At 42.6% G+C, this 17324-nt stretch overlaps 1 protein-coding gene across 2 annotated transcripts in view; it reads left to right on the plus strand.

Moving 5' to 3' along the window:
* MYLIP (myosin regulatory light chain interacting protein) overlaps nucleotides 1-17324 on the plus strand; it is a 91306-nt gene that overhangs the window by 19934 nt on the left and 54048 nt on the right. For both annotated transcript variants that reach the window (XR_012500975.1, XR_012500976.1), the window contains exon 8: nucleotides 61-221. The gene's annotated coding sequence lies outside the window, so the exon portion shown is untranslated. The remainder of the gene's footprint in view (nucleotides 1-60; nucleotides 222-17324) is intronic.

Genomic DNA, 17324 nt, shown 5'->3' on the forward strand with positions numbered 1-17324 from the left:
GCTCTAATGGAGGAGAATATTTACCCCATGATTCACTCATCTATGTTTTCTGGTTTATAGGATTGGAATGTAGGTGAAAATGGGGTAATGTACACAAGCAGACGAAAAGTAAAAGTTGGGAAAAGAACTGGAAGGTATTGGAGAAGGAAGGGAATGGCGAAGTTGGAAGTTAAAAATTTAAACTCAGAGGATGCCGCTAGTGCGTCTCCTGGTCAGGACAGGTGAGTGCCGGTCTGGTCCCCGCAGTGGTGGTCTCAGGCTACACACGCCAGGGCTGCATTCTGTAGGATGGCCAGCCTGCTACTTCTAGGACCTCGCTGCTCTAAGTGTGCCTGTGTGTGCTCGTTTGTGTTGCTCAGGAAACACTCTGTAAAGAACGGTGCACATAATACATGTAACGCAGTACTATCTGTAGCTCTTGAGTAATTTCAGCTGCTGCAAAATTTCAGTTTGGTACAAGTGCAGTTATTTCAAGTAAATAATTTAAAAAAAATTTTTTTAATTAAAAAAATATTTTTTAATTTATTATGGGTAGGGGGAGGAAATTAGGTTTATTTATTTTTGAGAGGAGGTACTGGGGATTGAACCCAGAACCTTGTACATGTTAAGCACACGCTCTACCATTTGAGCTGTACCCTCCCCCCAGTAAATAATTTTTAAAAAATTGAGAGACAATATTTGCTTTCTACTATTCTTATACGTAAGCCAATCTCCGATCAATTTCTAGGAATTAATTCATTTGTTCATTCAACACGTTAATTGAGTACCTGCTAAGTTATTACTGAGCACTGGAAATTTAATCATGATCAAGACATGAATGGCACAGGATGCCTGTGTCATGTACTTAACCTCTAATTTACACTAGTTTCTCTGTATATGGAAGTTAAATAATGTTCAATATCATAAAATATTAGCACTGGACAAGATCTTAAGTGTGGTAGTCTCAAAATGCTGGCCAGAATAATGGATGGAAGGATGGGTGGATGGATGACAGGTCAACAAACAGATAAGATATTGTTCATCCTGTGGACCCCTCAAGCTCAGTGACTAACATGAAAACTACTATATTACAAGGTGACTCAATTGAACTATAGGTAAAGTGCTCGAAGACCTAGAAGGTAATAGTTAATTCTCCATAGGGGCCAAGGGCAAGGGTGCTTCTCAAAGGCCCGTTGAGCTAAGCCTTAACATTCTAGGTGGATTTTACCAGGTGGCACATACAGGGTTAGAATGCAGTTTCGTGGGGCTGTCAATGAAATGAAGAAATAAAGCTGTGAAGGGAATGTGGTTAGAGTTACGGTGATGGGTGACCTTGAATTCCAGGTTTGATTTGGATGTGATTCTCCACTGCCTTCAGAGCCAGGAATTTCAGGGGTGGGAAAGTGGCAGCTGTGATTCTTACACAGGGAATTCCTACCACAGAGGAAAGGATACACTAGAGTGGGAAGAGAACGGAGGCAGGGAACATCTATCGACATGAAAATGAGACAGGTCAAAAGAATTCAGAAGTATGATCAGTATTGAGTAAGACAGGCAAGTCATAGACAAATCCTGCTTCTAGCTTCAAACAGGTAGTCTTTAATAGAGGGACAAACAGAGGGGAGTGGGCCATGGGAGCAGAAAGGGAATTGAACTTGATTTTGAACAGGCTGCATTTGAGATACTTGGTGACTGGCAAACCTGGGGTCCATTGAAAACTTGGGTTGGAACTTCCAGAGGATGGAAAAAGTAAAGAGAAGCATTTGGTGGCCATTACATTTAACCGGTATTTGAAGACATGACAATATAAGAAGTCGTCTGTAGGAGAGCATTAAAGGGGGAAAAGAATAAAGCTGAAAATAGAAATCCTACATCTAAGGTGGATGGTTAGATTGTGAGGGAGTCTGAGAAAGACAAGGGGACGAGGGAAAATCAAGAGACTGAAAGCCAGTCCTGGAGACAACTTCAAGTGTGCAGGTCAGCAGAGTCCAGGAATTCGAGTACTGAGAAAGGACCATAAAAATGTGGCAATATTTGGCAGCCCCAGGTTCCAAGAAAGAGCAGGTGCGTTTGAGATTGAGGGGATACTCCCAGGTTGCCAGATTCTAGTGAGCTGAGTACAAAAGGGAGACAAGGATGTGGAAACGATAAATGGGGGTCAACATGCACTGGTGGTGAGTGAGGTGGAGTAAGTCACAATGGGACCGTAGGAGCAGGCTGGGTCAAGAGAAGCATTTTGATTTTGTATTTTAAACAGGAAGACGTGGGTAGGCATAGAGGAGGGGGCCACCGAGAGGTCTTTTTCTTAAGAGTTACAAAAATTAGTGGTGCAGCTAGAGATGTTTTCCCCCACCCTACCCCGTTCCCACATGTCCACCCTGTACTTACCCTGTCACACATGTGGAGCTCAGGTGCAATGCAGGAAAATTCTGAGGTTGGCCCCTTAACTCTGCCATTGAGCCCTGAGGATCAGGAGCCCCATAGAGTGACTGCTTTTGGGCAAAGCACAAACTCTTCCAAGTAAAATGTGAGAAAGGATTGCCCCATAGAATGGAAGTTTGAGCAAATTTCTAAACAAGCGTGGGGGAAAGTATGTGGACAAGTCACTGCAAGTAAGCAGTGGCAGAGGATGCTTGCGTGTTGAGAGGACTCGTAATAAACCAGGAAGGCCAGTGTTTTTAAAAGTTTTACCAAGCAATGGGGAAAAAAAAAGCCTAGACAGAGTTCAAGCACAATCCGAATTCAAGACAAAATGCAGCCATTTTGGTCTTTCTCACTACTTATCATATTCAGTGCCTTCTCACAGAAATCCTAAAACGTTGCAAATCACTTTTTTCATATTTGCAGAATCTCTTTGAAATGAGTTTGTTTAAAGTCTGCAAGATGTTAGAGTTAGCCCTATGCCTTTTAAAAACAAAACTATGTCAAGACCCCACCAGTTACACAGATTTAACACACCTGCCAGATGCATACAGAAAAAAAATTCACTTCAAGCAAAAGCTAAACATCTGTTGTTCATAAACTTGTGCTAAAGCTAAGAGGAAGAAAAAACTCAAAGGCATAAGTAAGGCGTCTATCAAGGGGTGATTCTTCCAGGTAAGAAGAAAATTCCTATACGCATATGTGAACCAAAAAGATAATAGTTCTAAGACCAAAATACTGTGTATACATGTATGTATAGAGATACGCATGTACACTATAGACCCTGTTCATAAATACTTAGAGAAAGTGAAGTAGGGAGGTCACTGGATTGGGTGCATTGGGGAAGGCTTTTTGAAGTGGCTAAGTTGTTCTTTGTCTTGCAATCAGTACAGAATTTGGGTTGGTGGGAGGGAAAATAAAGCATGAGAATGTGGCACATGCAGGTGAGGGAGCAAGGATGTGACAGAAAAGATAGGAAGAGAGTAGAGCCAATCCGTAAAGAGAAAGATCTTAGGTTTGATTTGATGAGTGTGTGAGAGATACAGTAAGATCTTGTTTCATCTGTTGGTTCCCTCGGTTTTTGTTTGGTAATTTGGACATTGATTTATTAACCTCAGCAAATATGTATTACGCACCTGGTATATATCAGGCTCTCTTTAGGGCTAGAACTGTGGTTCTCACCTGGGGTCATTTTCTCCCCCAGGAGGCACTGGGCAATGTCTGGAGACAATTTTTAATCGTCACATGAGGATAGGTTGCTACTGGCATTTAGTGTTGGAGGCCAGGTATGATTGTATCCTACAATGCACGGGACAGCCCCCGATACCATGGAATTTTCTGGCCCAAAATGTCAATACTGCTGCTCTTGAGAAGCCCTGGACCAGAGGGTTCAGATATCCCAGATAAAGTCCTTGCCCTTTCAGGATCACCAGGGGGAACTGACATTGTAAACTAATAATTCCAGTCTACTGAACTCCACAGTGAAGCAGGTCCTGGGTACTGTGGAGGAACAGAATAAGATGCCACTAACTTTGCTTACGTTGGAAAGATTTCTGGGAGAAAGTCACGATGGAGATGAGTCTTAACAATGAGTTAAACCTCACCTAGATAGGAAATGTGGGCTGAAGGAAAGTGTTCAAACATGTGACACATTTGGGACCAGTGGGCAGTTAGGCATAACTGGAATACAGGGTGTGTGGTTGGATGGGTTGTTGGTGGGAGAATGGTGAGAGACGAAGCCGGGAAGTTAGGTTGGGACCACATCCAGGAGGTAGGACCCCAGCCTGACTCAATAAAAAGGACAGTATCCACAAATGTCACGTAAGGGAACCTAGAAGTAGCTGGATTCTGCAGTTCCGTCCACAGCACTCTTGTCTGTAGATTTTATTTCCTTGTCTGGGCTCCGGTAAGCGTGTGTCCTCTGAGTTTTGAGTCAAGGTAATAGTGATATAAAACCCTTGCTGATAATTTGCCCTAAAGATGGAAGCTGTCAGATAATCATTCAGAATTTAAAAGCTCACCTCAGTATTCCTTCAGATGAAGGAAACGGCAGGATGAAAACATAGCAGAGCTTATTAGTAACATCTTACCCATTTTTTCCCTAAATGGTTAGAACATACTGCCTTTCCCCGCTCTTTACATCAGCGTTTCAGTTATTAAAGCTGTCTGTTTTTCAGCTCTAAATCCTGGGAGGATTTCCCCCATGAATTTAACATGACTGAGGAAACTTGCTCTAGGGTAAAACTTTGCTGCAAATGATCTGAGACCAGGCTGCTGAATAAAGAGACTAAAAATGAATCACGGCCTTTTTGTAGCTTCAGATTTGGAGTTGCCTTTCTCCTTCACCCCCAATTTCATGATTATTCATAATAGAAAGAGGCCAGCCTTATACAGTGATTGCATGCAACAAATGTCCTTTGTGTTCACAACCAGGGGCTGATGCTGCTACGGGCCAGGAGAGTGTTAGGGGGACGTGGGAGGGAGTTGGGGGTAGAGGAGCTACCATGTCTACCTTCGCAGCTTCTCCAAAGGCCACCCCTATGGGTGCGGTATGGTGCTCATAGATGGCAGGTGTGTATGACACCCGTAGGGTCAGGCAGTGCCTTCAAAATGGCACTCAGGTTATCTGTTCAGGCCCAAGTCCCTGCATGTGTATAGCCATGACTTTCCTGAATTTTAGTTATGATGTCAGCTCTACCAAAAGCCAGTGTAACTTACATCACAAACGTTTAAGTGGAATTACAGGTCTTTCTCAGTGCCCCCTCTTCTGTTTCTGCCTCTTGGCAGGGGAAAGAGGAAGGTAGACCCCACCCTCCAGTCTGGGAGCCATGAGCCCCACCCCTACTTCAGTAATTGATTCGGGAAGGCATTTCCCACTTCATAGCTCCCTGCTGTTTGAAAGTTCTTTTTCCTTTTGAGAAGCCACCAAGCTTCTGGTGTGTAACCTAAAATTATACACAGTACTACGTAAGAGTCTTTGCTGAGGATCCTTAGCACGGGGGCCCACGAGGTCCCGCCCTAGATGCTAGACCGGTCTAACGGCTTTATAGGAATCCACCTGTCTCATCCTCACAATGCGCCTGTGAAGTAAGTGCCCTTACGGCCTCATTTATAGACGAGAACCTGAGGCACAGAAAGATGAAGTGACTTCTTAAGGTCACAGAGCTAGAAAGAGGAAGAGCCAGGAGTCAAATTGTGTGATTCATAATAAAAAATATATATTTGGCCTTGGTCACCATTCCTGGCACAGAGCTCCTAAAACCCTTGGAATTGTTGTACTAAGTGATGAGATCAGTAAAGACGTCTTTGAGGTGACTTCTGGATCTCACCTAAGGATGGGACTGGTTGCCAGGGATCCCAACTATGAGATGAGAGGGTTGGAACTTTCAGTCCCAACCCCTAGCCTCTAGGGAAGGGAGAAGGGGCTGGAGCTTGAATCAGTCACTAATAGCTAATGAGTTCATCACGCCTACGTAATGAAGCCTGCATAAAAACCCCGAAGAAAAGGGTGCGGATGGTTTCTGGGTTGGTGAACATGTAGGGATTTGGGAGAGGGGCGTCTGGAGAGGGCGTGGAAGCTCTGTGCCCCTTCCCACACACCTTGCCCTGAGCATCTCTTCCACCTGGCAGTTCCTGAGTTACTTTTTAAAGCAATGAACTGGTAGTCTAGTAAGTAAAATGTTTCTCAGAGTACTGAGTCACTCTAGCAAATTAATCAAACCTGAGGAGGGGGTTCTGGGGACCTCTGTTTTACAGGCAGGCAGAAGCACTGTAACAGCTAGGGCTTTTTCAACTTGCATCTGAAGTGGGCGGCAGGGGCAGTCTTGTAGGACTGAAGCCTTACCTTGTAGAACTGGATGCTGTCTCTGCGTGGACGGTGTCAGAATTGCGTTGAATTCTCGGACACCCTGCTGGTATCTGAATTACTTGGTGTTGTGTGGGAAGCCCCAGCCCCAGCCCTCACGTTGGAATTAATTTACAAATGCCACCATGGCCACGGGAGCTCTGAAGCCCCACCCAGCACTGCTGCAAAACCGCACTGGGCCTCAGACGGGCTCACACAGAACATCTAAGGGACATGATGACAGATAAATGGCTTTGTTTCTTTGCTTTTGTTTTTTAATGAGTGTGACTAACAGTCCAAATTCTCTCCACCTCCTTGAGTTTGAGGGTATAACTGTGGATTGCAAGAATCCTCACTATTCATGGCTCTCACACCCTTCCCCTTTGAAACAGCCCAATTCCACCCCATGAAGCAATTTTGTTTTTAATCATTATGTGTTTTCTAGGAAAAAAAAAAAATACAAACCCTTTAACAGACAGTGGGAAGGTATTCAGATAGAAACAAATGGGATTAGGAGTCCGGGGTTTCCAGCACTGTGTTTTTGACCGACTGAAAGGATTGTTGACAACAACTGAAGGACTTAAATCTTGGCTAGCTCTGGAGCTTTCAAAGTATCAATGTTAATACCCATTTCTTTGCCAGCCGTCCTCAGCTGGCTTCATGTTACCACCACTAATCCCCGAGGAGAGAACGAGAGCCGGGGTTGCACAGGCCTTCGAGCTGGACCCGAGAATGTGTGTGCGCTGCATCCAGCTTCTGTGAGCAGGACGGCAGGTCCCTGGAGGGCCGCCTCCCTGCCCCATTCCAGGTCCACACCCACCACTCTAGGGCTAACATCTAGAGCCACCTCCGCAAAGCGTTCCTGAGAAATGGACACTTCACGCAAGACTTTGAGGAAAGATGGGGAAAGACTGACATTATACACGCAGTGTGGCAAAAAATGTCAAACCCCCATGCAGGCATCTCTGTCCTTCCTTTGCTGACACCATAAATGCAACAAAGAGAGGAGGCAAGAAAATGAGCCTAATAAAAATAGGGAAGGAAATGTGGAAGAAGAGGAAGAACAGGGAACGGGGAATATTTTTCTTTAAACTCAGGTGAACCAAATATCTTTGTTAGCTGAGTTAGCAAAGGGGAGTCAGCTGGGGGATGATGGTGAAACTCCTCAAAGTATTTCCTCCTCTTCTCTTTTGGGCTGTTTATTACTTATGAACCATGAGGGTAAATTGCAGTGCCAGGAGAGTGAAGATGGTGGAATTCATTCCCTTCCGTATGTCTCTGACCATCTACAGTCATCCCTCAGTATCCACAGGAATTGGTTCCAGGATCCTCCACAGATTCCAAAATCCGTGCACACTCAAGTTCCTTATAGAAAATGGCATCGTATTTGCATGTAACTTCGGCACATCCTCCTGTATTCTTTAAGCCATCTCTGGATTACTTAGAATCCCTAGTACAGTGTAAGTGCCATGTAAATAGTTGCCAGCATGCAACAAATTCAAGTTTTGCTTTTGGGAGCCTTCTGGATTTTTGTTTCTTTGAATAATTTTTGATTCACATTTGGTCAAGTCTTAGGATGCAGAACCCGCGGATACAGAAAACTGACCGTATGTGCAGTTGGTCAAGAGAAGACTCAAGCCACACCTCTTAATGCAAGCCTTCACTGAGGCTTGGTGCGAGAAATCATTGAGTTATCAACAGATCTCAGCTTTTCAGCTCCCGAGTTGCTCAACTACACAGTAAAAGGAAGAAGCTGTGAATCAGTCAGAGCCTCAGCTTACTGCCCTTGAACTTGAATATCAGTGGCTTGGGAATGAAGGAAAGATCATGTTTGAATGTAAATGTCTAGCTTGCTATTCTGAGTCGTAAGATAGAGCCACCTGTTTTTTAAGGGAAACCAGACTCTTGTTACCTCAGTGTTAACTGGGTGTCAGCCACCAGGGCCAGCATCACCCCAGGGATCTCCTGCACCTGGATGAGGCATCCGGCTGACACATCACTGTCTGACACACTGCTGTCTATACACACGTCTGCTCAGGGTACCCTCCATGTAAAATACTCAGTAACTCCCCGCTGCCAGCAGAGCTCAACCCATACTCCTTGGAAGTCAAAACTCTTCATCACTTGGCCTCTGTGTACCTTTCCAGACTAGGTTTCTGTTCCACCTGTCATCCCACCACTGCTGAGACCAGAGTAAACTGTTCGGCTCTTCTGAATGTGTTTGGTGTCTCCTCTCTCCTCACTCCTGGACCTTTGCTGACATGTTTTGTAATGCCTGGAGAGCTTTTTTTCTTGCCTCTTTGCATTGTAGCTACATTCACCTGGCCTAAACGTTCTTCAGGGTCCAGCTTAGATCTCCCCACGTGCACAAATTCTTCCCTCCTCTGTCAAAATGAATTTCTGCTTCCATTATAATTCCAGAGCACTTGGCACCAACACGTAGCATCAGAAGGTTTTGTTTGTTTGCTTTTTTAAATACATGTGCCTAGATTACAGTAGTTCCTCCATTGTCCTTCCCATTATCTAGCATACTATGTATTTACTTATTTATTTCTTTATTGTCTGTCTCCATCACCAGAAAGTACAGAGATTTTGTCTGCTTTGTTTATTGCTGTATTCCCAATGCCCGAACAGTGCCTAGCAGATAGTAGGTACTCAATAAACATTTTTTAATAAATAAACAAATGACTCCTGGGAGCCTAGAGGTCCCAGACGGCCCTCCTCATCTTTCCATCACCTCAGAGTGGCTGGCAAAGTGCTTTGCACATGTTTCTTGAATCCAACTGGATGGGAGAGCCAGCCACCTGGATCTGGCTATGTATATCTGCTTTGAAGAGGAGATGTGAATTTAACTGCAATTACACAGCTGTGGTGCTATGAAGCAGGCAGGCACGGTGGAGGGTGAAACTCTTATAGGAAAATTCTAGGTTAATGGGCAACCCTAATTGCTAAATCTAATTAGGAAGAGGAAATAAGTTAAATTAAGAATCCTTCGTGTAAGGAAACCACATAAGAAGCTGTTGGGCGAAATTTTTCATTCCTCATTCACTTCGATCAGCTTCCTCAGAGAAGGAGGCAAGATAGCAGGACTTCAGCAAGAGGGTTTTCTTGGCCCCAAAGCTATGCTGTCATGACTACAGAAACCAAGAGGAAAGGAAAACCTGGTCTCCGGCCACTGGATTCCTCTTTGGCATGTGCTCAGGAGGAAGCTGCCACCTCATCTCTCCTAAGATCAAAAGGATTATCGCTGTGAAAGCTCGGGCTCTCACGCTTGAATCTTTGCCAACAAGCTTCCAGTTTGGAAAACTAATCCTCCTGAGTGGGCACAGGCACAGCCGTCCCCACTCAAACAGGCGGCGCAGAAGCACCGTGCAGGTCACGCCTCCTGCTGAAACAGTCACTTGTCTTCAGTCATTTTGTCTGAAAAGATAGATTTTTTCCCCCCTTAATAGTTGTAGTTTTAATATGTTTACGTCCTCATCTTCTGCCACACCTTAAGTATCACAGGGTCCCCTCCTTTTTTACCCTGAGAAATCCAACAAAACTATATTAAAGAAATACAATAATATGAATATCTCTAAGAATGACCAACATCAATTCCAACAGAATTGTTATAGGTAAATATATGTATTCAGAAGCAGAGTGGGAACTTTAGTATCAGCTCCGTCAAGATGCTGGCTAAGCTCTGTCACTTATTAACAATGTGAATTAAGGCAAGCAATAACTTTGATTTCCTCATCTGTGAAGTAGGGATAAAAATCATGCCTGTTCACAGTTACTTTGCAAAGATTAAATGAGATAATGCTCATATCGCACTTAGCATCTAGAATATAGTAACCACTTTGTCAGTGTCGAATGAATACATTGAAAAACTGCCAGGTATCCTTCAAACCCCTGATCCGGACCTGCTACATTTCTGAGACAACAGACTTATGCTCCAAACAAGTGGGTCCCAAGCCTACTGTTTATGGCCGTGCTGGTTGTAACCTAAGGGTTACCACTCAAAGCTCATACCCCAAGGATCTGTGCATTGATTACAGTTTTACTGCATATGACAATGTTTTCCTAATAGATGGATATAGAGTCGCATGGGAAGGGGAGACTTTTTCTACTTTGCACAAAGGCACTACACGGGCAAGCGCTAGCCCTGGGCAGTGAAGACAAGCATTGGCGCCAGCTCTCTGGATGAAAGCAACTCGGGCTAGACGACTGTGGTTTTAGCCACAGTTGGGCTCATTCACGGGACTCTGAACACTGTAAGTATTGTTGAACGGGGCTGAAAAGCTGCTCTCGCTGGGCAGTCTTTTGGTTTGTCAGTTAGCTACTGTGTTTGCTGTCCTTACTATAATCATTATTTCATTTTACTGTATTATTTATTATGTTCAAAGTCATCACAGAGACCACGCCTGTCTCTGAAAATAGTTTGTCAGCATCATCTACCTGCCATAATGAAGACGAAAAGGCAGGCCCCAGTGAGCATTGTGCCATCCTGGAGCCAGCCATCCCTCTCTGGAATGAGGCCCTCTGCAGACCCAGCCTCCCTCTTTAGACTGAAAATAGATCCTGAATCTGGACAGAGGACCTGAACCATGCCATCTGGCTAACGGGGGGATGACAAGAAAGATGGGGAAAAGGAACCAAGGGTTGTGAGTGCTGGGAAGCAAAGTAAACCATCAGGTCAAACACGGAGCAGCAATCAGAGAAGGCCTTACCACAGCAAGGTGTCCTGGGAACCATAAATAGTCACAAGGACAAGATAGGTGATAGCCCAGGATAGGAGTCTCTCCCTTCTTTAAACCCCCATAACATGCTATTTGTGCCTTCCTATATTACACTTAACACAGTGCCTGGTCATCCTCCTGGAAGTGTGTTCATAAAGGGCGAAGGATGTAAGAACCATGATTCCTGTCTCTTGTTTGTTTATACCATAACAAGTCTCTGCTGATTGATCCACCCACTTTCATAACACACTTTTCTGTATCTTAGTTGCAATGGTGGTAGTGGTAGAATTATACAACTCTGCATTTGTCAAAACCCATAGAACTGTATACCACAAAGAATGACTTATTGTGTGTAAATTAAGAAAGAGAGTTTGTGGCAGACACCATTGTTGCCTACCCAGCAGCCTTCCTCCCATACCTTTCTTCCTTACTAATTAAACCCTGACCTTATTCAGGTATCTGTTGGTTTAGGGGAGGCTGGACCCTCCCAGCCTCTCTTGGAGATATATCTTGATTAATCTAAACCAACTGGTAATCCAATTCCTCTTGTCATGGGTTGGTCTAAGAATGGCATTTGAAAATGAAGACACTTATGTCAAAGAGATATCTACATCTCCACATTCATTGCAGCATTATTTATGATAGCCAAGACATGGAAACAACCTAAGTGTTTATCAACAGATGCATGGATAATAAAGATGTGACATATATACATCAGAATAGTAGTCAGCCGTAAGAAAGAAATAATCCTGCCTTTTATGACAAGGTGGATGGGCCTTGAGGACAGTATGCTAAGTGAAATAAGCCAGACAGAGAAAGGAAAACACTGAGGCATTTGACATAATTCTTACCAATCTAAGATGTGAAGGTCTGGAAGCTTCTGCTTGAGTTCTGTCTTTTCTTTAGAAAGGGACTTCAGGGGGCTCATGTGCCCTCTTTTGTGGCTTTCAGTATTGTGTGAGGATGTGATGCCTGGAGTTGTTACTACAATCTTGCAGAGAGGAGGGGAGCTAGCACACATGCAGACAATGGCCCATCAGATGGATGGAGAGAATCTGGGTCATCGTGACAGCACTGAGCTGCTGAGTTCATTGATCCTGGAGACCCAGCCCACCCCAGCCCACCCCAACCACCTCCTGACTTAACCGCAGTGCGATGGAATGCATTTTTTTTCCTTGTTGTTAAAGCTGCTTTATTTGGTTTTCCTATCACCTACGGTCAAAAGCATCCTGATGAATACACTGGCCCCATGCTGTTAGGGATGGGTCAGGAGTCCTCTTAGAGAGTTGTATCCAACAGCAAACTCACGGCAGGTGTCTGTTATGCTGTCGCCAAGGTACATTGTTTGTTCTGTCACAGAATTGTCTCCTGATTGCAAGTAGGCTTTTGCTACGTATGGAGCCACTTGTACCTAATTCAACCAGCAAATGCTAGAAACTCAAGCCAACAGTGCCTTTAAAGCTGTCAAAACTTGTCTCGGTTTCTATTGTGATAAATTTCCTTTTCCTCCTCTTTTTCTGGGCCCTTTCCTGCTGGATGCCGAACACTCTGTTTCCAGTTCCTTTGCTGAATTTCCTCTCAATGGGCTTTCTGATGACGTTCTGTTGTCTTCATTTTTCTAAAGCATCATCTTTCTTTGGCATTTATTTTTATCTAAAAACTCCCTATTTTTCCTTTCCCTCTTGATTTTACATAAAATCAAGGTAGTTCATTGAAAGTTTTAAGAATTCATGTGAATAAAACAATCTTTAAATCCTTTCTGCCTTTTTAAGGAACCACTTTATTCGTCACCTTTGTTTTACTTTTGTTTCTCATACTTTTCTCTTGATTAAAGATGCTTATCATCTGGGTCACTGGAAGTCTCTTTATTCCTATTGAACTTTTTCAGAGTCAACATCTTTGTCCTTTATTAACTCAGATTTGATGATTTCCTTATTAATCCAACAGAAAGGGCTACTCCTCTATCCTTCCAGCTCTGCAATTGTAAGATAAAAAATTATCTGCCACCGGCATCTTGCAGTCAATGTGCCAAGCAGGCAATACGCCAAGCAGGCAATACATCAAGCAGCCAATGTTTTTCATCAGAACTCAACCTCTTTCGTATCTCTCCCTCTAAAATGCCGAGTGTAATGATTTGTTGCATAGGTGCTCAATAACTTAAATTTTTTTTTTAGTACAATCAGATTGAATATTTATAGTCACTGCTAGATGACAAGCAGCACGCAGGAATTTTGGCTATTTTGGAAGGCATGGCAAAGGACCTCAACACTGGTAGCATCTTGAGATCCCGGTATTTATTTTCAAGCAACTCCGGACAGTCAAGAGCTGAATATTTATGATGTGAATTATCTAGTTCTAGTCCATTGTTTTGCCTTCTGCTTGCTGACACCTCTGGCACCTTTTATTCTAATATATAAAATATCTAGTATCTATCAATTAATTAATTAGTTAAGTGCCAGGAGTTTGGCCCTAAGAGTAAAGTTTTGAGGGTGTTGGAGGAATTGCAATATTCAGGATCTTAGCCTTCATAAGGAAGGAGGCAGGATGGGATTTGTATGAAGATTTTCAAAAAGTCTACCCAGTTGACTCTTATTTTTGACAGCAGTATGATCATATACAGCCTTCTCATATCTTACTTTTTGTTCCTTCTGTCACAAGTCCTCCGTTCTCACCTCTGATGGCAGCCAGATTTCATTTCATTCATTCATGCATTCATTCATTCATTCATTCAACAGTTATTGTGATCACCTGGGGAGCCAAAACCTGTTCTGGGTACTGAGCATATAATAGTGAACAAAGCAGACAGAACTCCTGCCCTCCTGGAGTTTACATTCCAGTGCGACAGACCCTGGAAAGTAATAAATCCATAAACTCAGGAAGCGCTCATTCTTTTTAGGTAGATAAGGCTAAGTAAGGAGCTGTTGAGAGATGACCTCTCTGAAGGGGTACTGTTTGAACTAAGGCCTGATTTTAAAAGAAGACTTCATATTTTGGGACATTCTCTAGATAGTTCCTTCTTTTGTTTTCTGTTAGAGGTATCTTGCAGCAAGGAATAGAAAGACTGAAGTCTAGTGATGTGACATCAAGAAAGTCCCTTTACTTCTCTAGTCTCACTTTCCATGACAGCAAAATTAGGAGGCTGGATCATCAATAACAACACTTTGTTCCTACAAAACACACATAAGAAATCCCTGTAGCTATGATCTGACTTTTCCAACCGTTAACATCTTTTTTTTTCATTATCAGAAATCTAAGTGGTCAATATTCTTTTTTTTTAATGAGTTGTCTATGGGCTTACTTTGTTTTGTAAGTTCTTTAAAGAGAAGTAGATACAATCCTAGCATTTTCACCAATTAGGGAACATGATTCAGACATTTTTGTTAAGAAGCATAATTACTGGGGATGTATCTTCCACTGGAGTTTAGATTGTCAACACATTAAACCAGAGAGGTGTCTAAATCTCATCTATTTCGCTTTCTCTCTCCATTTCTTTTAAGGGATGAAAAGTTTGGGAAACTCAGGAGAGAAGTAAGTAAAGAAATAAATATTGAGATCTCTTAAGGCAATTGTATCTAACCAGGAAAATCAACCACTGAAATATTTGTCAGTGCAAGGAGGGGAGGTAACCGTTTTGATATTTACAGAGCCCTGGTGCTCATTTCCCTCAGGGAACTTTATGGGCGTAAGTTGTCACTCCTCACTGCAGTTAGGGCTGCCTGCTTAAAAGTCAGGTCTCATGATCTCCCGGGTAACAATTCACTTTCTTAAAACGGAAGACCCAGACCCAGATGTAATCCTGTCTTCAGGCTTGAAGAGAAGCAAAATGCTATTTTAATCTAATCCATAAATCAAAGCAGGAAAATCCTCTCCGGAGAGTGGGAGATGTTCATGGTTCCATTGTACTTCCTGACTGTAAATGTGTGAAAGAAACCTTCAGGAGAAAATGTTCCCCAAAGTAGGCTTTTTAAATGTTAAACCAGCGCACTTTGGAAACCCAGATAAAGAGCTTTGTACTCCGAACTATTTCTCCATTCCTTTTTCCTGAGCTAACCCTCCTGGGTAATAGTTTCTTTGGTGTGCTTTGTTCTGAAGAGATGTTTCATGCTGCTGCGCTGCCTTGTGTCAGTAATCAAAGGCACACTGAGTCAAACTTGGCCTTTGGAAAACAACCCAGATAATGACTGCCTGTAATTATATAAATGTTTAAATAACAACAGATTTTTAATTTAATTTAATGGAAGTAAAACTGAGCACATCCTTACCCAATGCCTCTTCTTGTGAGTGGCCGCCAAGTCCTGTAGGTAACTCAGAACCTGGTAGCACTATCAGAAACATAGTGAGTGCTTTAAAAATACTCAGCAGATGAATCAATGAATGAATGAGTGACTGAATGCTTAAGAAACGTGCTTGGTCTGATCCTAGAACAACTTTTTCTTCCTTTTAGAAATTCGGCCTCTTAGTCATCATTTTTTGAAGTGTTTATTTCAAAAGCATGTGAATATTGAAGAGTAATTAACAACAGAAAGTAATCAACAATATGTCTTATTAAACGCTGCCCCATCTTCCCAAATAAGCTCCTAAGATATGGCTCTTCAGAAATGGATGGAACAAAAGCTGCTGAGATGCGACTGTCTGATGGCTTTTCCCCTCGTAAACCGTCTTGGGTTCAGAGCAAGGCCACAATTTTGGTGGCCTCATCCAGGCTCCCTGCAGACTTTCTTAACTTGTCTAGCAAAGCCTGAAGTCACCAACCTTCAGGGTAAATTACCCTCATCCCCAGCCCTCAATATTCCCCAAGATTTTTCTCAGATTCAGTTAATTCTGTTTGTGAAAATGGGAAGTGTGCTTGGTCTTACCACTTGGGAAGCCACGTGTTTTAATACATTCTTTGTGTATCCTCCAGAAACACAGTCTTCTGCAGTTGACCAGATCTTGCTTTGAAGTGCTCCCTGGAGTTAGCCAAACAAATGGGAAAGTTTTATGTAAACTATGCAAGAATGTCAGCCAATGAATAACTGGATGATCCTAGCAGTGCTGGAACTTGCCTGACCCAGGGGAGAGGGCAGCTCTGAGAGAGGAGTTTTTAGGTCAAGGCCCCCAGGGTGCTGACCAAGAGGGCGGCAGGTATGGAAGAGGAGTAGAGGGAAGTGCTTAACCCCTGAGGTGTCTCTTTCTTGTGTTTATTCATTTATTGACAACGTGGAGGACCCTTTAGCATTCCTGGAGAACCCGTGTGGGAAAGTGTGCAGTGGATGTGCATGTAGGAGTGTCCATTCTCCCAGACACCCTCCCCTTTTCTCCTCCCTTCTCACTGATACAGAATCTACAGGTACAAAATCTACTGGTGATCTCTGCCACCAGCCACACACAGCTCCCCCAGAGGGCAAATGTGACCTCAGTATTACTTTTTAAAAAAATAAACAACTATTATTTAACTTATGGGAAAAAATTTAACAAACAAAGGCACAGAAAATAATAAGCAAGCACCTTGTGCCCACCACCAGGAGCAAGCAGATGGAAACGTCTGGCTTATTCATTTTAGTTCTTTTCTCTTTTCCATTGAGAAATAAGATTTTATAATGCTGAAGTTTTTCCTCAGTTTAAGTGTCCCCACAGCTCTTCTTATTGTGATTTCTTTTACAGCTTGCTTTGATTTTAATTATGAGCAATTCAAAAGTACAACAAAAGAATAGAAAATAATCAGTGGATCTCTAAATACCCACCATCAAGATCATTTTGCTTTATTTGTTTTAAATCTTATTCTTTTTATTGCAGAAAACGTCAGTCATGTACAAAAGTAGGGAGAACAGTATAATGAGTCCATGTACCCATCGACTAGCTTCGATGATAATCAACTCATGGCCAATCTTGTTTTATCTGTAATATAGAGAATATAGATTCTATTCCTCGATTCACTTCCCTCCCGCATCATATTAGTTACCTATAAATATTTCAATGTGTATCTCTTAAAGACAAGACCTTAAAAAAAATCTGTAATACCATTAGCATACTTAAATATAATGATAATTTACTAATATTAGCCTATATCCAGTTAGTGTTCAAACTTCCAAATGTCTTATAAAAATTTTTTTACAGTTTTTATGCTTGAATCAGAAATCAGATAAGGTCTACACATTGCCGTTGATTTGATACAACTTCTAAATCTCTTTTAATCTTTTAAGTGTCTCTTTCTCTATTCTCTCCTCCAATCCCTGTCTCTTGTAATTTATTTCTTAAGAAACTAGGTCATTCATTTTTCCTGTAGAATTTCGCACAATGTGGATTTCTTTAAGCATCCCCGTTGTGTTGTTCAGTATGTTCTTGTGTCTTCTGTATTTCCTGTAATTTGCTTGTTGGGT

Source organism: Camelus bactrianus, chromosome 20 (assembly GCF_048773025.1).
Source record: "Camelus bactrianus isolate YW-2024 breed Bactrian camel chromosome 20, ASM4877302v1, whole genome shotgun sequence".
Classification (NCBI taxonomy): Eukaryota; Metazoa; Chordata; class Mammalia; order Artiodactyla; family Camelidae; genus Camelus; species Camelus bactrianus.